The sequence below is a fragment of the Scyliorhinus torazame genome, chromosome 9 (genome assembly GCF_047496885.1).
Source record: "Scyliorhinus torazame isolate Kashiwa2021f chromosome 9, sScyTor2.1, whole genome shotgun sequence".
Lineage (NCBI taxonomy): Eukaryota > Metazoa > Chordata > Chondrichthyes > Carcharhiniformes > Scyliorhinidae > Scyliorhinus > Scyliorhinus torazame.
In genome coordinates, this window is record NC_092715.1 from 229423302 (window position 1) to 229448978 (window position 25677).

The following is a 25677-nucleotide window of genomic DNA, read 5'->3' on the forward strand; positions in this document are numbered from 1 at the left end:
ATTTGATAGAGTGGAGTGGGATTATTTGTGGGAGGTGTTGAGGAGATTTGGTTTTGGAGAGGGGTATGTTAGATGGGTGCAGCTGTTGTATAGGGCCCCGATGGCGAGCGTGGTCACGAATAGACGGGGATCTGCATATTTTCGGCTCCATAGAGGGACAAGGCAGGGATGCCCTCTGTCCCCATTATTGTTTGCACTGGCGATTGAGCCCCTGGCGATAGCGTTGAGGGGTTCCAAGAAGTGGAGGGGAGTACTTACAGGAGGAGAAGAACACCGGGTATCTTTGTATGCGGACGATTTGCTACTATACGTGGCAGACCCGGCGGAGGGGATGCCAGAAATAATGCGGATACTTGGGGAGTTTGGGGATTTTTCAGGGTATAAATTGAACATGGGGAAAAGTGAGTTGTTTGTGGTGCATCCAGGGGAGCAGAGTAGAGAAATAGAGGACCTACCGTTGAGGAAGATAACAGGGGACTTTCGTTACCTGGGGATCCAGATAGCCAAGAATTGGGGCACATTGCATAGGTTAAATTTAACGCGGTTGGTGGAACAAATGGAGGAGGATTTTAAGAGATGGGATATGGTATCCCTGTCACTGGCAGGGAGGGTGCAGGCGGTTAAGATGGTGGTCCTCCCGAGATTCCTCTTTGTGTTTCAGTGCCTCCCGGTGGTGATCACGAAGGCTTTTTTAACAAGGATTGAAAAGAGCATCATGGGTTTTGTGTGGGCCGGGAAGACCCCGAGAGTGAGGAAGGGATTCTTACAGCGTAGCAGGGATGGGGGGGGGCTGGCACTACCGAGCCTAAGTGAGTATTATTGGGCCGCTAATATTTCAATGGTGAGTAAGTGGATGGGAGAGGAGGAGGGAGCGGCGTGGAAGAGATTAGAGAGGGCGTCCTGTAGGGGGACTAGCCTACAGGCTATGGTGACAGCCCCATTGCCGTTCTCACCGAGGAACTACACCACAAGCCCGGTGGTGGTGGCTACACTGAAGATTTGGAGACGGCATAGGGGGAAGACTGGAGCCTTGGGGGGGTCCCCGATAAGAAACAACCATAGGTTTGCCCCGGGGGGAATGGATGGGGGATATGGAATGTGGCAAAGAGCAGGAATAACGCAACTGAAAGATCTGTTTGTGGATGGGAAGTTCGCGAGTCTGGGAGCGCTGACCGAGAAATATGGGTTGCCCCAAGGGAATGCATTCAGGTATATGCAACTGAGGGCTTTTGCAAGGCAACAGGTGAGGGAATTCCCGCAGCTCCCGACACAAGAGGTGCAGGACAGAGTGATCTCAAAGACATGGGTGGGGGATGGTAAGGTGTCAGATATATATAGGGAAATGAGGGACGAAGGGGAGACTATGGTAGATGAACTAAAAGGGAAATGGGAAGAAGAGCTGGGGGAGGAGATCGAGGAGGGGCTGTGGGCAGATGCCCTAAGCAGGGTAAACTCGTCGTCCTCGTGTGCCAGGCTAAGCCTGATTCAGTTTAAGGTATTACACAGGGCGCATATGACTGGAGCACGGCTCAGTAAATTTTTTGGGGTGGAGGATAGGTGTGCGAGGTGCTCGAGAAGCCCAGCGAATCATACCCATATGTTTTGGTCATGCCCGGCACTACAGGGGTTTTGGATGGGGGTGACAAAGGTGCTTTCAAAAGTAGTGGGGGTCCGGGTCGAACCAAGCTGGGGGTTGGCTATATTTGGGGTTGCACAAGAGCCGGGAGTGCAGGAGGTGAGAGAGGCCGATGTTTTGGCCTTTGCGTCCCTAGTAGCCCGGCGCAGGATATTATTAATGTGGAAAGAAGCCAAGCCCCCGGGGGTGGAGACCTGGATAAATGACATGACAGGGTTTATAAAGCTAGAGCGGATTAAGTTCGTTCTAAGGGGGTCGGCTCAAGGGTTCACCAGGCGGTGGCAACCATTCGTCGAATACCTCGCAGAAAGATAGATGGAATGGAAAAAAGAAGGCAGCAGCAGCAGCCCAGGATCGGGGGGGGGGGGGGGGGGGGCGCTGGGGGGGAGGGGGGGGGGAGGAGGAACCAGAAGGACTCTCAGGGTTGTTAATATATACTGTATAATATGTATAGGTCGTTGCGACAGATAATTATATATTGGACTGTTAAATTATATTTTTGGAGATAAGGTGATAAGGCAGTTGCCAATTAGGGTTAGTTTTCATTTTTGTTATTTATTATTTATTCATTTTTTTGTTGTTTATAAAATAGGTCATTGTTATTTGTGTTGTTATAATATTGTGTAAAGGATGCACAATGTACTGTGTTGGTTGACCAAAAATTTTCAATAAAATATTCATAAAAAAAACAAAATGAAGGAGGACCCCCGTCACTGTGGATGTAGGCGGGGAAACCGAACAGGGTAAAGATGGTGCCGAGGGCTTTAATGACCGTGGCCGCGGTCATGTCGGGGCAGGGGATGGTGAAGGGGAAGCGGGAGTATTCGTCAACGACGTTTAGAAAGTATATGTTGCGATCGGTGGAGGGGAGGGGGCCTTTGAAGTCCAAACTGAGGCGTTCAAAGGGATGGGAAGCCTTTATCAGGTGCGCTCTATCTGGCCTGAAAAAATGCTGTTTGCATTCTGTGCAGATTTGGCAGTTCCTGGTGACTGTTCGGACATCCTCGACGGAGTACGGGAGGTTGCGGGCCTTTATGAAGTGGTAGAAACGAGTGACCCCCGGGTGGCAGAGGTCCTCGTGGAGGGCTTGGAGACGGTCCACTTGTGCGTTGACACAAGTGCCGCGAGATAGGGCAGCGGACGGCTCGTTCAGCTTTCCGGGACGGTACAGGATCTCATAATAGTAGGTGGAGAGTTCGATCCTCCACCGCAGGATCTTGTCGTTTTTTATCTTGCCCTGCTGTGCACTATCGAACATGAAGGCTTCCGACCGTTGGTCAGTGAGGAGAGTGAATCTCCTACCGGCCAGGTAATGCCTCCAATTTCGTACAGCTTCCACTATGGCTTGGGCCTCCTTTTCTACTGAGGAGTGGCGAATTTCTGAAGCGTGTAGGGTCTGGGAGAAGAAGGCCACGGGTCTGCCCGCTTGGTTGAGCGTGGCCGCCAGAGCTACGTCGGACGCGTCGCTCTCGACTTGGAAAGGGAGGGACTCGTCGATGGCGCGCATCGTGGCCTTTGCGATATCCGCTTTGATGCGGCTGAAGGCTTGGCCGGCCTCTGTCGGCAAGATACTCACATGGATTGACGATTGGTTGTCAGGCAGAAGGCAGAGAGTTGGGATAAAAGGTTATTTTTCGGAATGGCAACCGGTGACGAGTGGTGTCCCGCAGGGTTCAGTGTTGGGGTCACAGCTGTTCTCTTTATATATTAACGATCTAGATGACGGGACTGGGGGCATTCTGGCTAGGTTTGCCGATGATACAAAGATAGGTGGAGGGGCAGGTAGTATGGAGGAGGTGGGGAGGCTGCAGAAAGATTTAGACAGTTTAGGAGAGTGGTCCAAGAAATGGCTGATGAAATTCAACGTGGGCAAGTGCGAGGTCTTGCACTTTGGAAAAAGGAATAGAGGCATGGACTATTTTCTAAACGGTGACAAAATTCATAATGCTGAAGTGCAAAGGGACTTGGGAGTCCTAGTCCAGGATTCTCTAAAGGTAAACTTGCAGGTTGTGTCCGTAATTAAGAAAGCAAATGCAATGTTGTCATTCATCTCAAGTGGCTTGGAATATAAAAGCAGGGATATACTTCTGAAGCTTTATAAAGCATTAGTTAGGCCCCATTTAGAATACTGTGAGCAATTTTGGGTCCCACACCTCAGGAAGGACATACTGGCACTGGAGCTGGTCCAGCGGAGATTCACACGGATGATCCCAGGAATGGTAGGCCTAACACACGATGAGCGTCTGAGGATCCTGGGATTATATTCATTGGAGTTTAGGAGATTGAGGGGAGATCTAGTAGAAACTTACAAGATAATGAATGGCTTAGATAGGGTGGATGTAGGGAAGTTGTTTCCATTATCAGGGGAGACTAGGACCCGGGGGCACAGCCTTAGAATAAAAGGAAGTCACTTCAGAACAGAGATGAGGAGAAATTTCTTTAGCCAGAGAATGGTGGGTCTGTGGAATTCATTGCCACAGAGGGCGGTGGAGGCCGGGACGTTGAGTGTCTTTAAGACAGAAGTTGATAAATTCTTGATTTCTCAAGGAATTAAGGGCTATGGAGAGAGAGCGGGTAAATGGAGTTGAAATCAGCCATGATTGAATGGTGGAGTGGACTCGATGGGCCGAATGGCCTTACTTCCACTCCTATGTCTTATGGTCTTATGGACAGGGGAAAAGTAGTGAACTGGATTAGTGGGCGGGCCTTGTCTGCGTACTGGGGGACCCACTGGGCGTAATAAGAAAAGAAGCCCAGGCAGCGTTTCAGGGCTTTGGTACAGTGGGGGAGAGGGAACTCCATCAGTTCGGGGTCGGGGCCTATCACTCCATTACGCATTACGTCGCCAAGGATGGCTAGACGGTTGGTGCTAAACACGCATTTTTCCTCGTTGTAGGTGAGGTTGAGGGCGTTAGCGTTCTTGAGGAATTTTTGGAGGTTGGCGTCGTGGTCCTGCTGGTCGTGGCCGCAGATAGTGACGTTGTCGAGGTACGGGAACGTGGCCCGTAAACCGTGCTGGTCGACCATTCGGTCCATCTCCCGTTGGAAGACCGAGACTCCGTTCGTGATGCCGAATGGAACCCTTAAGAAGTGGTATAGCTGCCCGTCTGCTTCGTAGGCAGTGGACTTGCGGTCACCAGGGGCGAATGGGGAGCTGGTGGTAGGCGGACTTAAGGTCCACGGTGGAGAAGACCTTGTACTGTGCAATCCGAGGAAGACCTTGTACTGTGCAATCCGATTGACCATGTCAGATATGCAGGGAAGAGGGTACGCATCTAGCTGCGTGTACCTGTTGATGGTCTGACTATAGTCTACGACCATCCTTTGCTTCTCCCCTATCTTCACTACTACCACCTGGGCTCTCCAGGGACTATTGCTGGCCTGGATTATGCCTTCCTTCAGCAGCCCCTGGACTTCGGACCTGATAAACGTCCGGTCCTGGGCGCTGTACCGTCTGCTCCTAGTGGCGACGGGTTTGCAATCCGGGGTGAGGTTCGCAAACAGGGAGGGCGGTTCGACCTTGAGTGTCGCAAGGCCGCAGATAGTCAGTGGGGGTATAGGGCCGCCAAATTTGAATGTTAAGCTCTGGAGGTTGCATTGGAAGTCCAACCCCAGGAGGGTGGGAGCGCAGAGGTGGGGAAGGACATACAGCCGGTAATTTTTGAACTCTCTCCCCTGCACCGTTAGGTTTGCGATGCAGAACCCTTTGATTTCAACGGAGTGGGACCCCGCCGGCAGGACATTTTTTTGGGTGCTTGGCCGAATTATAAGGGAACAGCGTCTTACCATGTCTGGGTGAATAAAACTCTCCGTGCTGCCCGGGTCGATCAAACACGGCGTCTCGTGCCCGTTCACCAGCACTTTTGTCGTTGTCGTCTGGAGCGTCCGGGGCCGCGAATGGTCGAGCGTCACCGATGCCAAACGTGGTTGGTGTATCAGATCGTTGTCTTCAGGCAGTGTGGAGCCGTCCACGCTGGGGTCCTTGCCTGTCAGCCAAGGTAGCGGCATCCATGGATGGTTGGACAAAATGGCCGCTCCCATGAGTCGCACGTGGCCGGGGTGGACAAAATGGCTGCTCCCATGGATCGCACGCGGCCCGTGGGTAGGAAGATGGCGGCACCCGTTGGCCGCCCGTGGGTCGCTGGGGGGGTTGAGCCCGTGGTCCCATTTGTTCCCCGGAGATAGCGGCGACCCCACGGGACTGGCACACCGCTGCGTAATGCCCCTTTTTACCGCAGCTTTTGCAGGTGGCCGAGCGGGCCGGGCAGCGTGGCGGGGGTGTTTTGGCTGCCCGCAAAAATAGCAGCGGGCCCCCCCCGGGTGGTCTGGGATTCTGGCTGCGCACGCTTGCGGAGGGGTGGGGGTTGCTGGGGGGTCGGTCGCGGCGGGGGTCCACGGAGCCCAAGGGGCTGCAGCGCGGTCGGGGTCATAGGCGCGGGCGTTTTGGGAGGCCACGTCGAGGGAGGCTGCAAGGGCCCGTACCTCTGTGAGTCTGAGAGAGTCTTTCTCTAAAAGTCTCTGGCAAATTTGCGACGATGCCAAACCTGCTACGTAAGTGTCTCTGATCAGGAGGTCCGTATGTTCGTTCGCCGTAACTGCTGGGCAGTTGCAGTTTCGTCCCAGGATCGTTAGAGCATTGAAGAAATCGTCTAGCGATTCCCCGGGGATTTGTCGTCTCGTCACGAGCTGGTAGCGTGCGTAGACCTGGTTGACGGGCTTAATGTAGATCTCCTTCAGCAAGTTGAGCGCCGCTGGGAATTCTTCCGCGTCCTTGATGAGTGAGTAGATTTCGGGACTCACCCTGGAATGCAGGACCTGCATCTTCTGGTCTTCTGTTGGTCTGCCGGGGGCCATTCGGAGGTATCCCTCAAAGCACGCCAGCCAGTGCTTAAACGCCGATGTTGTGTTAGCTGCTTGGGGGCCGATTCGCAGGCACTCCGGGGCGATCCGGAGCTCCATATTCCTTTTTAAGTCTGCTCAATAAATTGTGGCACCATCGATCACACACAAGGCAAGACGTAAAGAACTTCAATCGAGGCTTTATTGAGCAGACTTGTTCAGACTCGTCCCCCAGCAGCTCAGTCACAGAATGCAGCTATGGGGATTAACCCAGGTTCTTATACCCCGCCTATCTGGGTGGAGCCCAGTAGGCGGCAGATCCAATCGGGATCCAGCGTCTGTCCTCCAATGGCTCCTCGGCATTCATGGTGTACCGTATTACCCTTAACACATACCACCACAGACTGCTCTTTCAGACGGTCAGTGCAGACTCAATGGGCCGAATGGCCTCCATCTGCACTGTACACCAATATCACACCCTGCTTTGGAAAAGCGGCGGGGCAATGGATGGACATTTCTAAGGCTGCATCTTTGTGTTTTAAGTTTTAAGCAGTTTTTAAATCTCGAATGTTAATGACAAAAGACACGTTTCATATTTCTTCCAGTTGCAGGCACCGTCGAAAAGCAGAGGGAGGGGCAGAATTCAAACATTGCACTGAGTGCTGAATTTGGTGCTTTTTGAGTGCTATAGTAAGAGTTTGGTGACCGAGGGAGTATAAGGCTTCATTTTTATCTAAAGTTTAGTCTTTCTTTTATTTAGTTAATTCACTTAAAAGTTGCTGTTTGGTTTAGATGAAGGTGAATTTTCAATCATCTTTAAACAGGCTTCTACTTGTAGGCACTTGCAGCTGGAGCTTGTTAATTAGGCCAGTTTTCAGAGGCTAGATTCACAGTATAAAAGTGATCCCCGACAGTGCAGACTTTGTTTGCACTGAGTGCTGAATTTGGTGCTTTTTGAGTGCTATAGTAAGAGTTTGGTGACCGAGGGAGTGCTGAATTTGGTGCTTTTTGAGTGCTATAGTAAGAGTTTGGTGACCGAGGGAGTGCTGAATTTGGTGCTTTTTGAGTGCTATAGTAAGAGTTTGGTGACCGAGGGAGTGCTGAATTTGGTGCTTTTTGAGTGCTATAGTAAGAGTTTGGTGACCGAGGGAGTGCTGAATTTGGTGCTTTTTGAGTGCTATAGTAAGAGTTTGGTGACCGAGGGAGTGCTGAATTTGGTGCTTTTTGAGTGCTATAGTAAGAGTTTGGTGACCGAGGGAGTTAGGTGAGGAGGGAGTAAGGTGCTCCTTTCACTTTGTTTCCGACATTTCCGCAAAGAGTGCAAAGAGAGCCAGGAGTTTACAGAAAGTGTAGCCAGGAGTTTACAGAAAGTGACTGGGAGCAGAGTCGGAGGGCGGAGATCTAGTTAGTCCACATAGCAGCTATATTCTGTAAGGTAAGAGAGGATGGAGGCTAGGCCAGTTACATGCTCCTCCTGTAGGATGTGGGTGACCGCTGGTGTCCCCGCTGACTATACCTGCGGGAAGTGCACCCAACTTCAGCTCCTCAAAGACCGTGTTAGGGAACTGGAGCTGAAGCTGGATGAACTTCGGATCATCCGGGAGGCAGAGGGGGTGATTGAGAAGAGTTACAGGGAGGTAACCACACCCAAGGTACAGGACAAGAATAGCTGGGTTACAGTCAGGGGGAAAAAAACAAACAGGCAGACAGTGCAGGGATCCCTCGTGGCCGTTCCCCTTCAAAACAAGTATACCGTTTTGGATGCTGTTGTGGGGGATGACCTACCGGGGGAAGGCCCTAGCGGCTAGGTCTCTGGCACTGAGTCTGGCTCTGGGGCTCAGAAGGGAAGGGGGGAGAATAGAAAAGCAATAGTTGTAGGAGATTCAATGGTTAGGGGAATAGATAGGAGATTCTGTGGTCGCGAACGAGACTCCCGGAAGGTATGTTGCCTCCCGGGTGCCAGGGCCAGGGATGTCTCGGATCGTGTCTTCAGGATCCTTAAGGGGGAGGGTGAGCAGCCAGAAGTCGTGGTGCACATTGGTACCAACGACATAGGTAGGAAAAGGGGTGTGGAGGTAATAAACAAGTTTAGGGAGTTAGGCTGGAAGTTAAAAGCCAAGACAGACAGAGTTGTCATCTCTGGTTTGTTGCCGGTGCCACGTGATAGCGAGGCTAGGAATAGGGAGAGAGTGCAGTTGAACACGTGGCTGCAGGAATGGTGTAGGAGGGAGGGCTTCAGGTATTTGGATAATTGGAGCGCATTCTGGGGAAGGTGGGACCTGTACAAGCAGGACGGGTTGCATCTGAACCAGAGGGGCACCAATATCCTGGGAGGGAGGTTTTCTAGTACTCTTCGGGAGGGTTTAAACTAATTTGGCAGGGGAATGGGAACCGGATTTGTAGTCCAGCAACTAAGGTGGCCGATATTCAGGACACCAAAGCATGTAATGAGGCAGTGGGGAAGGGAACACTGACAAAGGAGAGTACTTGCAGGCACGGAGATGGGTTGAAGTGTGTATACTTCAACGCAAGAAGCATCAGGAATAAGGTGGGTGAACTTAAGGCATGGATCGGTACTTGGGACTACGATGTGGTGGCCATCACGGAAACTTAGATAGAAGAGGGGCAGAAATGGTTGTTGGAGGTCCCTGGTTATAGATGTTTCAATAAGATTAGTGAGGGTGGTAAAAGAGGTGGGGGGTGGCATTATTAATTAGAGATAGTATAACAGCTGCAGAAAGGCAGTTCGAGGAGTATCACCCTATTGAGGTAGTATGGGTTGAAGTCAGAAATAGGAAAGGAGCAGTCACCTTGTTAGGAGTTTTCTATAGGCCGCCCAATAGTAGCAGAGATGTGGAGGAACAGATTGGGAAACAGATTTTGGAAAGTTGCAGAAGTCATAGGGTAGTAGTCATGGGCGACTTTAACTTCCCAAATATTGAGTGGAAACTCTTTAGATCAAATAGTTTGGATGGGGTGGTGTTTGTGCAGTGTGTCCAGGAAGCTTTTCTAACACAGTATGTAGATTATCCGACCAGAGGAGGGGCAATATTGGATTTAGTACTTGGTAATGAACCAGGGCAAATGATAGATTTGTTAGTGGGGTAGCATTTTGGAGATAGTGACCACAATTCTGTGACTTTCACTTTAGTAATGGAGAGGGATAGGTTCGTGCAACAGGGCAAGGTTTACAATTGGGGGAAGGGTAAATACGATGTTGTCAGACAAGAATTGAAGTGCATAAGTTGGGAACATAGGCTGGCAGGGAAGGACACAAGTGAAATGTGCAACTTGTTCAAGGAACAGGTGCTACGTGTCCTTGATATGTATGTCCCTGTCAGGCAGGGAAGAGATGGTCGAGTGAGGGAACCATGGTTGACAAGAGAGGTTGAATGTCTTGTTAAGAGGAAAAAGGAGACTTATATAAGGCTGAGGAAACAAGGTTCAGACAGGGCATTGGAGGGATACAAGATAGCCAGGAGGGAACTGAAGAAAGGGATTAGGAGAGCTAAGAGAGGGCATGTACAATCTTTGGCAGGTAGGATCAAGGAAAACCCCAAGGCCTTTTACACATATGTGAGAAATATGAGAATGACGAGAGCGAGGGTAGGTCCGATCAAGGACAGTAGCGGGAGATTGTGTATTGAGTCTGAAGAGATAGGAGAGGTCTTGAACGAGTACTTTTCTTCTGTATTTACAAATGAGAGGGGCGATATTGTTGGAGAGGACAGTGTGAAACAGATTAGTAAGCTCGAGGAAATACTTGTTAGGAAGGAAGATGTGTTGGGCATTTTGAAAAACTTGAGGATAGACAAGTCCCCCGGGCCTGACGGGATATATCCAAGGATTCTATGGGAAGCAAGAGATGGAATTGCAGAGCCGTTGGCAATGATCTTTTCGTCCTCACTGTCAACAGGGGTGGTACCAGGAGATTGGAGAGTGGCGAATGTCGTGCCCCTGTTCAAAAAAGGGACTAGGGATAACCCTGGGAATTACAGGCCAGTTAGTCTTACTTCGGTGGTAGGCAAAGTAATGGAAACGGTACTGAAGGATAGGATTTCTGAGCATCTGGAAAGACACTGCTTGATTAGGGATAGTCAGCACGGATTTGTGAGGGGTAGGTCTTGCCTTACAAGTCTTATTGAATTCTTTGAGGAGGTGACCAAGCATGTGGATGAAGGTAAAGCAGTGGATGTAGTGTACATGAAATTTAGTAAGGCATTTGATAAGGTTCCCCATGGTAGGCTTATGCAGAAAGTAAGGAGGCATGGGATAGTGGGAAATTTGGCCAGTTGGATAACGAATTGGCTAACCGATAGAAGTCAGAGAGTGGTGGTGGATGGCAAATATTCAGCCTGGATCCCAGTTACCAGTGGCGTACCGCAGGGATCAGTTCTGGGTCCTCTGCTATTTGTGATTTTCATTAATGACTTGGATGAGGGAGTTGAAGGGTGGGTCAGTAAATTTGCAGACGATACGAAGATTGGTGGAGTTGTGGATAGTAAGGAGGGCTGTTGTCGGCTGCAAAGAGACATAGATAGGATGCAGAGCTGGGCTGAGAAGTGGCAGATGGAGTTTAACCCTGAAAAGTGTGAGGTTGTCCATTTTGGAAGGACAAATATGAATGCGGAATACAGGGTTAACGGTAGCGTTCTTGGCAATGTGGAGGAGCAGAGATATCTTGGGGTCTATGTTCATACATCTTTGAAAGTTGCCACTCAAGTGGATAGAGCTGTGAAGAAGGCCTATGGTGTGCTCGCGTTCATTAACAGAGGGATTGAATTTAAGAGCCGTGAGGTGATGATGCAGCTGTACAAAACTTTGGTAAGGCCACATTTGGAGTACTGTGTACAGTTCTGGTTGCCTCATTTTAGGAAGGAAGTGGAAGCTTTGGAAAAGGTGCATAGAAGATTTACCAGGATGTTGCCTGGAATGGAGAGTAGGTCTTACGAGGAAAGGTTGAGGGTGCTAGGCCTTTTCTCATTAGAACGGAGAAGGATGAGGGGCGACTTGATAGAGGTTTATAAGATGATCTGCGGAATAGAGTAGACAATCAGAGACTTTTTCCCCGGGTTGGACAAACCATTACAAGGGGACATAAATTTAAGGTGAAAGGTGGAAGATATAGGAGCGATATCAGAGGTAGGTTCTTTACCCAGAGAGTAGTGGGGGCATGGAATGCACTGCCTGTGGAAGTAGTTGAGTCGGAAACATTAGGGACCTTCAAGCAGCTATTGGATAGGTACATGGATTACGGTAAAATTATATAGTGTAGATTTATTTGTTCTTAAGGGCAGCACGGTAGCATTGTGGATAGCACAATTGCTTCACAGCTCCAGGGTCCCAGGTTCGATTCCGGCTTGGGTCACTGTCTGTGTGGAGTCTGCACGTCCTCCCCGTGTCTGCATGGGTTTCCTCCGGGTGCTCCGGTTTCCTCCCACAGTCCAAAGATGTGCAGGTTAGGTGGATTGGCCATGATAAATTGCCCTTCGTGTCCAAAATTGCCCTTGGTGTTGGGTGGAGGTGTTGAGTTTGGGTAGGATGCTCTTTCCAAGAGCCGGTGCAGACTCAAAGGGCCGAATGGCCTCCTTCTGCACTGTAAATTCAATGATAATCTATGATTAATCTAGGACAAAGGTTCGGCACAACATCGTGGGCCGAAGGGCCTGTTCTGTGCTGTATTTTCTATGATGTGGAGATGCCGGCGTTGGACTGGGGTGAGCACAGTAAGATGCCTTACAACACTAGGTTAAAGTCCAACAGGTTTGTTTCGATGTCACTAGCTTTCGGAGCGCTGCTACTTCCTCAGGTATTTTCTATGTTCTATTGCAAATGTTGTTTTGTAAGGCACAATCGTTGTCCAAGCTCGCCTCACTCGAAGTAAATCACGACTTTGTGCAGAATTCTTAAAGAATCGAATTGAATTTTTGAAGTCAATGGAAAATGGGGAGATGCAAAACATCACCTGTTTCCCGCGGCAGAGTCGAGATCCCACCACTCCCGTGTGGGCCCACATGCAAAGGGATATTTCGCTTTAATTGAGAATTAATCCTTGTCAAAGAATTCCAACGGTTCAGTAAACCTGGGGGCGTTTCTATCACTGAGGCTCCACCCTACCATATTTATTTATTTAAGTGTTTGTGAGTAAACATCAATACCTGAAGTCAGAGGAACAAACTAGTCTGTGCATGAAATACGGGCACGGCGTATTGCCAGTGTCAAAACGTTCTTTCTCCTGGAGCTGCAGTATTTTATTGTTGAATTCACAAGCCCTGCTGGATAAAAGAAATCTGCCCGGATTTGACAGTCAGTGATTTGAGCAGCCACTGCCTACCCTGCGCCTCCTGCCGGTATTTCCCGCTCTGGGTGGCGGGCAGATTGATCAGGGGAGGTTTTTGTTGTGAGTTGTGATCCCGGAAGTGGTGTTGAGCTGTTTGTCTCAGTGATGTGGTGGCGGGGCCGCTGAGGGGAGTGAAGAAGGTGAGGAGGGGGATTGGAGGAGGGGAACTGGGAAGGAGTGTTTGTCAATTGTTTGCCGGTCAGTGGGAAAACGGCTGGGAAACGGTGCCTGGGATGAATGTCACAGGAGAAACAGCGCCTCTGAACGGGAACTTGGAGCCAGTTGTCACTCGGTGTTGGGATCAGGGCCACCCAGGAGCCGTCCCCGTCCCTCCCTCACAGTGAGCAGGACCCCACAGCCGACAGGAGCTGCAGGTTATTTATTCCACTGAGGTACAGCGGCTGTGTGAGAAACACTTCAGCCACTGGCAAAGCACGTTGTCCATTTGTAAAGTGGGTTAAATGAAGTTCAGTTAATGCCTGTGCAAAGCGTTGCTGTGTGAGTATTGTGTGAGTACTGGGGGCTAATGCTGGGTTTATTCCCGGGTTTAGTAAATGCCTCTTTAATTCTACACACAGTTTTTCTACGGTTAATCTGTACAGAAGAGATATTTTGGCATGATTTGTGGGAACCAATCCCAATGGGGAAATCTGCTGGAACTCGCTTCTACATGTTTCATGTTCTGTCCATTTTCTATAAAATGTTTCTATGAATATTTAACTCGGCCATTTCCGAATGACCCTGAACATCAGGTTTTAATAACTAGGGCAGAGTGTTTTTAGGCTATGTTGGGGATTGAGAGTCTGCCTCAGTTGAGGTTCTGAATGAAGATGACTGATGTCATAATTTCAGCAAGGATGAGCGTTGGAGGTTGGGTATGAATTGGAGGTGGGGTAAATGGGTCAAAATCTCAAGTGCAACAGTAAACTGACTTCAACCATGGACCTCTGCTATGTTTTGAGGCGGGATAAGGGATCGGCAGCCAACCGTCTCACAGGAGATGGGGGTTGATATTTAAAATATGTTAATCCGGCCTCTGATTTAACCTGCTCTGCAGGTTTAACCGGGTTCCCAAGCCTGGCGGTTGTCACAGTGACGTGGAGACATCCTCTGGGAGAAGGCAAATGCTTCCAGAGCACTTCTAATGGGCTGAGAGGAGTAGCAGTGTTTCCTCCCAGTGCCACCCCCCATTCAACTCTCGCCACCTGGAATCTATACCCCCCCCCACCCCACACACACACCCCAGGTGGGGGTTGGACCACTCTCAAGGTTGGGGATTGCATAGACTCCATTTTGAATTGGACACTTTCTCCCAATGCAATAGAGATCTGACCTACCTAGTCCTACAGCCTCTTCTGGCATTCTCTCTGCTCAACTGTATCTCAATCAGACCATTTGGCCCATCATACCAGTGCTGGCTCCTTGAAAGAGCTATCCAATTAGTCTTGTGTTCCTTTCCCACTTCCTGTGGCCTTGTAATTTTTTCTTCTTCCTTATCCTTTTGAAATGATGTGGAGATGCTGGCGTTGGACTGGGGTGAGCACAGTACGAAGTCTTACAACACCAGGTTAAAGTCCAACAGGTTTGTTTCGATGCCACTAGCTTTCGGAGCGCTGCTCCTTCCTCAGGTGAATTACGCCACACCAGGTTAAAGTCCAACAGGTTTGTTTCAATGTCACTAGCTTTCGGAGCGCTGCTCCTTCCTCAGGTGATTCACCTGAGGAAGGAGCAGCGCTCCGAAAGCTAGTGGCATCGAAACAAACCTGTTGGACTTTAACCTGGTGTTGTAAGACTTCGTACTATCCTTTTGAAAGTTATTGAATCTGCTTCACAATCCTTCGAGGCAACAGATTCCGAAACGCACCAATTAATCACATAAAACAATTGTCCATTTTGCCTCAGGTTCTTTTGCCAATTACTGAAATCAATGCTGCCTGGTTACTGACGCTTGTGCCATTGGGAGCACTTCCTGCCTGTTTACAAGCTCTTCGTTATTTTGAACATCTGTATTAAATCACTTCTTATCCTTCTTTGATCTAAGGAGAACAATCTCAGCTTCTTTCTGCAGTCTCTGACTAATGGTTTTTGCATCCCTTGCGCCATTCAAGATGATATCCTCTGCATCCACTGTAAAGCCTTGACATTTTCCTGAAGTCTGGTTCCATAATTGGGCACAGTACTCCAGCTGGGGCCAAAGTTTTAACATTACATCCTTGTTTTTCTTCTCTATACCTCTGGTTATAAAGCTAAGGATTATGTATACCTTTTAACTGCCTTCTCCCAAACTCTGGCAACTTTAAAGCATTTTGTACTTCATATCATAGAATTTACAGTGCAGAAGGAGGCCATTTGGCCCATCGAGTCCGCACCGGCTCTTGGAAAGAGCACCCCACCCAAGGTCAACACCTCCACCCAATCCCCATAACCCAGCAACCCCACCCAACACTAAGGGCAATTTTGGACACCAAGGGCAATTTATCATGGCCAATCCACCTAACCTGCACATCTTTGGACTGTGGGAGGAAACCGGAGCACCCGGAGGAAACCCACACACACACGGGGTGGATGTGCAGACTCCACACAGCCAGTGACCCAAGCTGGAATCGAACCTGGGACCCTGGAGCTGTGAAGCAATTGTGCTATCCACAATGCTACCGTGCTGCCCTAGGTCACTCTATTCCTGTACCGACTTTAGAATTCTACCATTTAGTTTATATTGCCTCTTCACACTCTTTTTGTCAAAATGCATCACTTCACATTTCTCTGCTTTTAAATTACATCTGCCATGTATCTGTCCATATGAATAGCTGCTAATTGTTAAAAAGGGGAAAGGGGTAGTTCTGAATTTTTAATGATTCAAGCTATTGCTGCCAGCATACTCTTTTTACTGGCACCAAGTGGTCATTAGTCTTTCCATTTGAATCATAGTTCAGGAAATTAGAAAGTCTGTTTGAAATTTGGAAGCCCATCACAGGTCAGCAATGTTGATTGACAATTCAGTAAGCCAATCCTTCTAATTCCACACAGCGTGTGCACCCTTCTCTTCCCCCCCACTCCCCCGCCAAACATTCACTGACTTACGGCAAAGGACAGATCTTTCTTTTATACAGACTCTACTGCTCGCACTGCTTGGGGGCCGCAGCAGGAAGTTGCACAGTTTCAGTAGGTTACTTGTGGTGTTGGTATGCTAAATTTTAATCATTTTTCAGAGCTGAGAGTGCAGGAATTCATTTACTTTCACCATTAAAATTGTATGTTGGTTTAATTTTATACAAACAAAGCCACAGTTGTTAATTTGAAGCTGTGGCTTGTTTCAATGTCATACTTTTTAGTTCATTTCCTGTAATGAGAATCAAACATACACAATGGCAAGTGGAATATGTCAGCAATGATATATGCAGCACATATTTTCTGTTAACAATCTCTGGGCTCTGATATTTGTAACAATTGGGTATTGGTCAGTTAAATGTGTGTTCTTGATTCTATAGATGTGAAGTCCAATTATAGTGATGCTCAAGAGAGAATATCATAGAATCATATAATCCCTACAGTGCTGAAGGAGGCCATTTTACCCATCGGGTCTGCATCAACCCTTGGAAAGAGCACCCTACTTAGACCCACACCCCACACTATCCCCATAACCCAGTAACCGTTTGGATCCTGAGGGGCAATTTAGCATGGACAATTCACCGAGCCTGCACATCTTTGGACTAATGTATGTATATGCAGTTGAATATGTAGTTGAAAATTATAAAACTTTGGTCTTGTTATTTAATATCCCTTCCCCTCCCCCCCCACACACACTCACAGACATGCAGGCACACATGTACATAGACACATATAGAGAGACCTATATTCTAGGTGTGGCCTCACCAAGGCCTAGTATAATTGTAGCAACACATCCCTGCTTCTATACTCAATACCTCTCTCAATGAAGGCCAACATACCATCAGCCTTCTTTACCGCCTACTACACCTGCATGCTTAACTTCAGCGACTGGTGCACAAGGACACCCAGGTCCCGCTGCACACTTCCCTCTCCCAATTTACAACCATTCAGGTGATAATCTGCCTTCCTGTTTTTGCTTCCAAAGTGAATAACCTCAAACTTATCCAAATTACACTGCATCTGCCATTGATTTTCCGACTCGCCCAACCTGTCCAGATCATGCTGTAGAATCCTCTGTATCCTCGTCACAGTTCACCTTACCACCCAACTTGGTATCATCTGCAAACTTTGAGATGTTACATTTTATTCCCTCATCCAAATCATTAATATATATTGTGAATAGCTGGGGTCCCAGCACCAATCTCTGTGGCACCCCAATAGCTACTGCCTGCCAATTTGAAAAGGACGCATTAATTCCTACTCTTTGTTTCCTCACTGCCTACCAGTTTTCAATCCACCTCAATACACTCCCCAATCCCATGCGCTTAAATTTTGTACAATAATCTCTTGTGCGGGACTTTGTCGAACACCTTCTGAAAGTCCAAATATACCATATCGACTGGCTCCCCCTTGTCCACTGTACTGGTTACATCTTCAAAGAATTCCAACAGATTGTCAAGCATGATTTCTCCTTCAAAATTCTTGCTCACTCTGACTGATCCTGCCACTACTTTCTAAATGTTCTGCTATAAAGTCTTTGAGAATAAATTCAAGAATTTTCCCCACTACTGATGTTTGGCTGACTGGTCTATAATTCCCTGTTTTCTCTCTACCTCCCTTTTTGAATATTGGAGTGACATTAGCTACCCTTCAATCTGCAGGGACTGTTCCAGAGTCTACAGAATCCTGAAGATGACCACCAATGCACCATCTATCTCCAGAGCCATCTCCTTAACAACTCTGGGATGCAGATTATCAGGCCCTGGGAATTTATCTGCCTTAAATCCCATCAATTTCCCCAGCACCATTTCTCTACTAATATTGATCTCCCTTAGTTCTTCCCTCTCTCTGAACCTTTCAATCTCCAACATTTCTGATATCTGATTTGTGTCCTCTTTTGTGAAGGCAGAAGTATGTATTCAAATGCTCAGCCATTTCTTTGTCCCTTAGACCATAAGATCATAAGACATAGGAGCAGAATTAGGCCACTCGGCCCATCGAGTCTGCTCCGCCATTCAATCATGGCTGATATATTTCTCATCCCCATTCTCCTGCCTTCTCCCCATAACCCCTGATTCCCTTATTGATCAAAAACCTATCTATCTCTGTTTTAAAGACACTCAGTGATTTGGCCTCTATAGCCTTCTGCGGCAAAGAGTTCCACAGATTCACCACCATCTGGCTGAAGAAATTCCTCCTCATCTCTGCTTTAAAGGATCGTCTCTTTAGTCTGAGATTGTGTCCTCTGCTTCTAGTTTTTCCTACAAGTGGAAACATTCTCTCCACGTCCACTCTATCCAGGCCTCGCAGCATCTTGTAAGTTTCAATAGGATCCCCTCTCATTCTTCTAAACTCCAACGAGTACAGACCCAAAGTCCTCAAACGTTCCTCATACGACAAGTTCTTCATTCCAGGGATCATTCTTGTGAACGTCCTCTGGACCCTTTCCAAGGCCAGCACATCCTTCCTTAGATAGGGGGCCCACAATTGCTCACAATACTTCAAATAGGGTCTGACCAGAGCCTTATGTAGCCTCAGAAGTACATCCCTGGTCTTGTGTTCCAGCCCTCTCGACATGAATGGTAACATTGCATTTGCCTTCCTAACTGCCGACTGAACCTGCACGTTAACCTTAAGAGAATCGTGAACAAGGACTCCCAAGTCCCTTTGTGCTTCTGATTTGCTAAGCATCTTCCCATTTGGAAAATAGTTTATGTCTCCATTTCTCCTTCCAAAGTGCATAACCTCACACTTTTCCACATTGTATTCTATCTGCCACTTCTTTGCCCACTCTCCTAGCTTGTCCAAGTCCTTCTGAAGCCCGCCTGCTTCCTCAATACTACCTGCCCCCTCCAGATCTTTGTATCATCTGCAAACTTAGCAACCATGCCTTCAGTTCCTTCCTCTAGATCATTAATGTATATTATGGAAAGTTGTGGTGCCAGCACTGACCCCTGAGGTACACCACTAGTTACCGGCTGCCATCCTGAAAAAGACCCCTTTATCTCCACTCTGTCTTCTGCCAGTCAGCCAATCCTCTATCCATGCCAGGATCTTACCCTGAACGCCATGGGCTCTTAACTTATTTAACAGTCTCCTATGCGGCACCTTGTCAAAGGCCTTCTGGAAATCTAAATAAATCATGTACCCTGGTTCTCCCTTGTCTAACTTCCTTGTTACTTCCTCAAAGAACTCTAACAGATTTGTCAGACATGACCGCCCCTTGACGAAGCCGTGCTGACTCAGTCCTATTTTATCATGCACTTCTAAGTAATCCGCAATCTCATCTTTAGTAATGGACTCTAAAATATCAACAATGACCGAAGTCAGGCTAACCGGCCTATAATTTCCCGTCTTCTGCATCCCTCCCTTCTTAAACAGTGGTGTTACATTAGCCACCTTCCAATCCTCCGAGATCCTTTCTGCCTCCAGTGATTCCTGAAAGATCATCACCAATGACTCCACAATCTCCTCAGCTATCTATTTTAGAACCCTGAGGTGTAGTCCATCCGGTCCAGGTGATTTATCCACCTTCAGACCTTTCAGTTTTCCCAGAACCATCTCCTTAGTCATGGTCACTGCACTCACCACTGTCCCCTGGTTCTCCTGGAGCTCTGGCATCCCACTGCTGTCTTCCACCGTGAAGACTGATGCAAAGTAACTGTTCAGTTCGTCTGCCATTTCTTTGTTTCCTATTATTACTTCTACAGCCACATTTTCCAGTGGTCCGATGTCTATTTTTGCCTCTCTCTTACCTTTTATATGGTGAAAAAAACTCTTCCTATCTTCCTTTATATTACTAGCTAGCTTGCACTCATACTTCATCTTCTCCCCCCTTATTGCTTTTTTAGTTGTCCCGTGCTTGCTTGTAAAGGCTTCCCAATCCTGTGGTTTCCCACTAATCCTCGCCACTTTATATGCTTTTTCTTTAGCTTTTCTGCTGTCCCTGACTTCCCTCGTCAGCCATGGATGCCTTGTCCTCCCCTTAGCATGTGTCTCCCTCCTTGGGATGAATTTCTGGTATGCCTCCTGAATAACCCCCAAAAACTCCTGCCATTGCTGGTCCACTGTCTTCCCTGCTAGGTTCCTTTTCCAATCAACTCTGGTCAGCCCCTCCCTTCTGTCTTTGTAGTTACCCTTATTTAATTGTAATACCGTTACATTTGATTGCAGCTTCTCGCTCTCAAACTGCAGGATAAATTCTATCATACTGTGGTCACTGCTCCTTAAGGGTTCCTTCACCTTAAGTCCCCTAATCAAGTCTGCCTCATTACACATCACCAAATCCAGAATTGCCTGGTCCATCGGAGGCTCTGCCACAACCTGCTCCAAAAAACCATCTCTTTGACATTCCACAAATTCCTTTTCTTGGGATATACTACCAACCTGATTTTCCCAGTCCACCTGCATATTGAAGTCCCCCACAATTATTTTACTATTGCCTTTTTTACATGCCTTTTCTATCTCCTGATTTATTTTCTGCCCCACATCCTGACTACTGTTAGGGGGCCTTTACAAAACTCCCATCAGGGTCTTTTTACCTTTGCGAATCCTCAACTCTACCCACAGAGATTTTATACCTTCTGATCCTATATTGCTCCTTGCTATCGATTTAACTTTATTCCTTACTAACAATGCAACCCCGCCCCCTTTGCCCATCTGCCTGTCCTTTCGATAGGACACATATCCTTGGATATTTAGATCCTAGCCCTGATCCCCTTGCAGCCACGTCTCTGTGATGCCCACAAAATTGTACCGGCCAATTTCAATGTACGCAACAAGCTCATTTACCTTGTTCCGTATACTGCGCGTGTTTAGGTACAACATCCTCAATCCTGCATTGACCATCCCTTTTCATACTTGTCACCTTTTTTGCTCTGCCTGAGGGTGATGTTGTTCTTTTATTTTGGTTCTCTATTTCCCCTTCAGTTATTACACCTTTTAAGCTCACATTCTGGTTCCCACCCCCCTGCCTTACTAGTTTAAATCCTCCCGAGTGAATTTAGCAAACCTCCCAGCCAGGATATCAGTGCGCCTCCAGTTTACATGTAACCCCTCCATCTTGTACAGGTCCTACCTGCCCCGGAAGAGATCCCAATGGTCCAAAAATCTGAAACTCTCCCTCCTATACCACCAGTTTGGCCACGTGTTTAGCTGCACTATCCTTATTATGCATTCCCCTGTTTCTGTCTGTCTACATTTGTCTTTACCAATCTCTTTTTCTTCACATATCTATAGAAACTCTTAGTGTCAGTCTTTATGTTCCCTGTAAGCTTACTTTCATACTGTATTTTCCCCTTCTTAATCAATCCCTTGGTCCTTCTTGGCTGAATTCTAATTACTCCCAATCGTCAGACCTATATTTTTTCATGGCCAATCTGTTTGCTTCTTCCTTGGATCGGATACTTTTTCTAATTTCCTTTGTAAGCCATGGGTTGGCCCTCTTACCCATTTTGCTTTTGTGCCAGACAGGAATGAACAGTTGCTGTAGTTCCTCCATGCGTTCCTTGAATGTTTGCCATTGCCTATCCATTGTCATCCCTTTAAGTAACTCTCCCCAATCTATTGAGGTCAACTCACGCCTCATAGCTTCATAGTTTCCTTTATTAGGATTCAGCACCTTAGTCTCCGAATCAACTACTTCACTCTTCATCTTGATGAAAAAATTCTATCATGTCATGGTCACTCATCCCCAAGGGGTCTCACACAGCCAGATTGGCAATGATTCCCTTCACATTACACAGTACCCAGTCTACGATGGCCTTCTCTCTAGTTGGTTCCTCCACATATTGGTCAAGAAAACCATCCTGCATCAGGAATTCCTCCTCTGGCATTGTGGCTAATTTGATTTGCCCAAACTATATAAAGATGAAAATCACCCATGCTCACCAATATTCCCTTATTGCATACATCTCTAATTTTGTGCTTAATGTCATTCCCAACATCACCACTGAGGTTTGGGGGTCTACATATGACACCCACTAATGTTTTTTGCCCCTTGGTATTTCTCAACTCTACCCATACAGACTCCACATTGTCAGAGCTAATATTCTTTCTCATTATTGTTAATTTCCTCTTTAACCAGCAGTGCCACACCACCACCTTTTCTTTTATGCCTGTCCTTCCTAAAGACTGAATACCTTGGGATATGTATGAGGAATACAGTACAACATCACCACTGAGGTTTGGGGGTCTACATATGACACCCACTAATGTTTTTTGCCCCTTGGTATTTCTCAACTCTACCCATACAGACTCCACATTGTCAGAGCTAATATTCTTTCTCATTATTGTTAATTTCCTCTTTAACCAGCAGTGCCACACCACCACCTTTTCTTTTATGCCTGTCCTTCCTAAAGACTGAATACCTTGGGATATGTATGAGGAATACAGTACTTTTGATGAGGATGTCAATCAGACAAACACAACGTAAGTAGTTCTGGCATGCATTTGAGGATATGTTCTAACAATCGGGGAGTTTCTTAAAATAAATTTAGAATACCCAATTTTTTTTTCCAATTCAGGGGCAATTTGGCATGGCCAATCCACCTACCCTGCACATCTTTGGATTGTGGGAGTGAGACTCACATAGACACGGAGAAAATGTGCAAACTCCACATGGACCGTGTCATGGGGCCAGGGTCGAACCCGGGCCTTCGGCGCTGTGAGGCAGCAGTGCTAACCACTGCACCACCATGCCCAGAGAATCGTGGAGTTGAACGTGCTGGTATCTGATTAGGCAAGGATTGTTAATTCCAACCCCACTCATCCCAGAGTCACAACACATGTGAATTAACCAATAGTTGTTATAAAAATACCAGAAGTCCTTGGCTGCCCATTAATTACTTTCACCAGGTTTGAAGGTATAACCACAATTACTATTTATTTATACCAAGAACTATCATGAATTATGCAGCAAATACCACTGGTCAACTATTAATTCCGAACTCGCTGCTTTAACTTGCCTCCCACCCTCTACACAAACACAAGACAAACAAACACAGAGAGGGGGACAGGGGCAAAATCGCTAGTACATAGAGCATAGAATTTACAGTGTAGAAGCAGGCGATTCGGCCCATCGAATCCGCACTGGCCCCTGGAAAGAGCACCCCACCCAAGCCCCACACCTCCATCTCACCCCCATAACCCCACCTAACCTTTTTGGACACTTTTAGGTCAATTTAGATGGCCAATCCACCTAACCTGCACATCTTTGGACTGTGGGAGGAAACCAGAGCACCCGGGATAAACCCATGCAGACATGGGGATAACATGAAGACTCTGCACAGACAGTGACCCAAGCCAGGATTTGAACCTGGGACCCTGGCGCTGTGAAGCAACCGTGCTAGCCACTGTGCTACTGTGCTGCCCCTAAACAGCTAATGCAAGGGAAAAAAAGTCTTTGTTTCAGACGATGGTTTTTCTGCATCCTTCTTTACAGAAAGCTTGCAGGTTGAAGTCTCCGTTTGCAGCCTGGAATGATCTCTGTGGCTTCATTCATCCAGGTTATCTGGAATTTAGAAATGCAGTACTCACAACAGGCGTTCTCGAGAGAGATGGGACATCCAGGCCTTTTAAAGTTACCGGAGTTCTTAAGGATCCAGTAGGAAATCAGAAGATGTCCAAGTTCTACTTCTTTGGTGAATTTGCTGATGATGCTCTTGATTAATAAGAAGATCAGGGGTTATGGGGAGAAGACAGGAGAATGGGGATGAGAAAAATATCAGCCATGATTGAATGGCGGAGCAAACTCAATGGGCCGAGTGGCCTAATTCTGCTCCTATGTCTTATGGAATTAATATTAATGCAAGACATGGATGAATTCTCAGCCTGCTTTGATGAGATGACAAGTATTTTAATTTTTAAGTGATGGAGCATGCAAGGCATAAGAAGAGGGATTGAACAGCCCCAATAAAGTAACAGAAGGGCAAAAGACAATACAATTGAAATTGAAACCCACACAATTGTGGCAGACACCATCAAGGCAATGAGGTGCATTAGCTAGAATTTAGTGCAGAGGAAAGAATAGCCTGGGAAGCATAATCTCAGGGTTCAAAGTTGACAATTTATGACTGAGATGAGGTAATTTTTTCACTCAGCGGGCTATGAATCTTTGGAATTCAATACCTCAGAGCTGTGGTGCTTAATTGTCAAGTCTGTTCAAAGCTGACATCGAAATAATTTTTGGACTCGGAAGAGAATCAATGAATGAGGATAAAGCAGAAAAGTGGTGTTGAGGTCAAAGATCAGTCATGATCTTTCAGTTAGTAAAGGAGATAAATCAATTTCTGCAAAATGACAATAACTGTATTTGTATTGTGCCTTTCACACAGTAACACTTCCCAAGGCATGTCACAGGAGTGTTTTCTGACAGAACTTTACACACAAATACATGAGGAGATGTTTGGATGGGCAAGTCTCGGTATAGAGGTCAGCTTCCAGGACTAACTTAAAGAAGGGGAGAGTGGTAGAAAAGGGAGAAATTTAGAGAGGGAATTTTAGAACTTGTAGTTTCGACAGCTGAAAGCTTGTACGTAGGAAATTGAGGAGACAGCAGAATTGGAAGAATGCAGAGTTCTCAAGCTGCAGGTTTGGAGAAGTTTAAATATGGGGAGAGATGGGGTGTATGCGTGTATCTTACAGGGAGAGTTGATTGTTTGTGGCCTATTTGCTCCTTGTGCAGTAAATTCCAGTTTGCTGTGTGACCATGCAGCTGAGAGGGAACACTGGTCCAGAAATACCAACCACACGGATACTGGATTCAGCACTGTGAAGGCATTGATCTCAATTTTCTGTGATATAACTGGTCAAGATTTCTGCTCATCCACTACTGGATGTCAAACAAGCAGCATAACAAATCATAGGCTATGGAATGGTGGAGAGATGTGCTGGTAAGGTAAGAGTTGGGTGTTATCAGCATGTACCTGGAGTCTGGCACTTGATGTTGCTGAGGCACTGCAAGCAAATATGAAATAGGAGAAGGTTCTGCATTCATTCTTGGGGGATTGCAAAAGTAAGAGAGCTGGAAGAGAGACCACTTTTGAAGATTCTCTGGTACAACTGATAAAAATGAATAAGCAGAAAATACTGGAAAGACTCAGCTTGTCAAGCTGCAACGGTGAAGCGAAAACAATAGCTAATGTTCCAGATCTGCAGTATTTTGTTTATGTTTTCGATAAGAATGGAACAAGATGAGGCCAGTCCCACTCTACTCGATGATGGTGGAGAGGCTTTGGAGACGATAGCATGGCCAACTGTGTTAAAGATAGATTGAAAAGAATGAGGGGGAGAGTTACATGGGATGTCATTAATGATTTTGATTAGGGCGGAATCTGTAGCGAGGGTGGGACGGAAACCTCATAGAGAAATTCAGACAAAGCGTTGCGGGAAAAATTGATACGTTTTTGGAAGTTAATGAGATGGTTGAGAACAGTACTTTTGAATAGGGTTAAAGAGCGTGTGAGTGAATCAGTTCCTTCAGACTGAATAAACAATGAGGACAAGTTCAAGATGGAGTTTCTCCTCTTTATGTTCAGAACCAGATAACAGTCCTTTTTGGCACTCAAGAAACAATCAAGGAAGCTGTCAAGTGTCCAATAATATTAATGATGGAATGGACAATATTTCACTTTTTAACACACATAATCAAACCAAAACCAATATGAATAAATTATGAACGAACAGGCAAATCATGTACAGTAGAAGCTATAAATTACACTTTAAAATGCTGATACAACAAAGACCGGGTTAATTT

The 25677-nt window shown here is 46.9% G+C and overlaps 1 protein-coding gene across 9 annotated transcripts in view; it reads left to right on the plus strand.

Annotated features, from left to right (window-relative positions):
* The first annotated feature begins 12874 nt into the window (after window positions 1-12874).
* The window catches only part of zdhhc21 (zDHHC palmitoyltransferase 21), a 248694-nt gene continuing 235891 nt past the window's right edge, over window positions 12875-25677 (plus strand). For 3 of the 9 annotated variants that reach the window (XM_072517138.1, XM_072517141.1, XM_072517143.1), the window contains exons 1-2: window positions 12889-12955; window positions 22240-22352. The gene's annotated coding sequence lies outside the window, so the exon portion shown is untranslated. Of the gene's footprint in view, window positions 12956-22236; window positions 22353-25677 lie in introns of all 9 variants that reach the window. The other 6 variants (XM_072517139.1, XM_072517137.1, XM_072517142.1 and 3 more) reach the window with 4 other exon arrangements.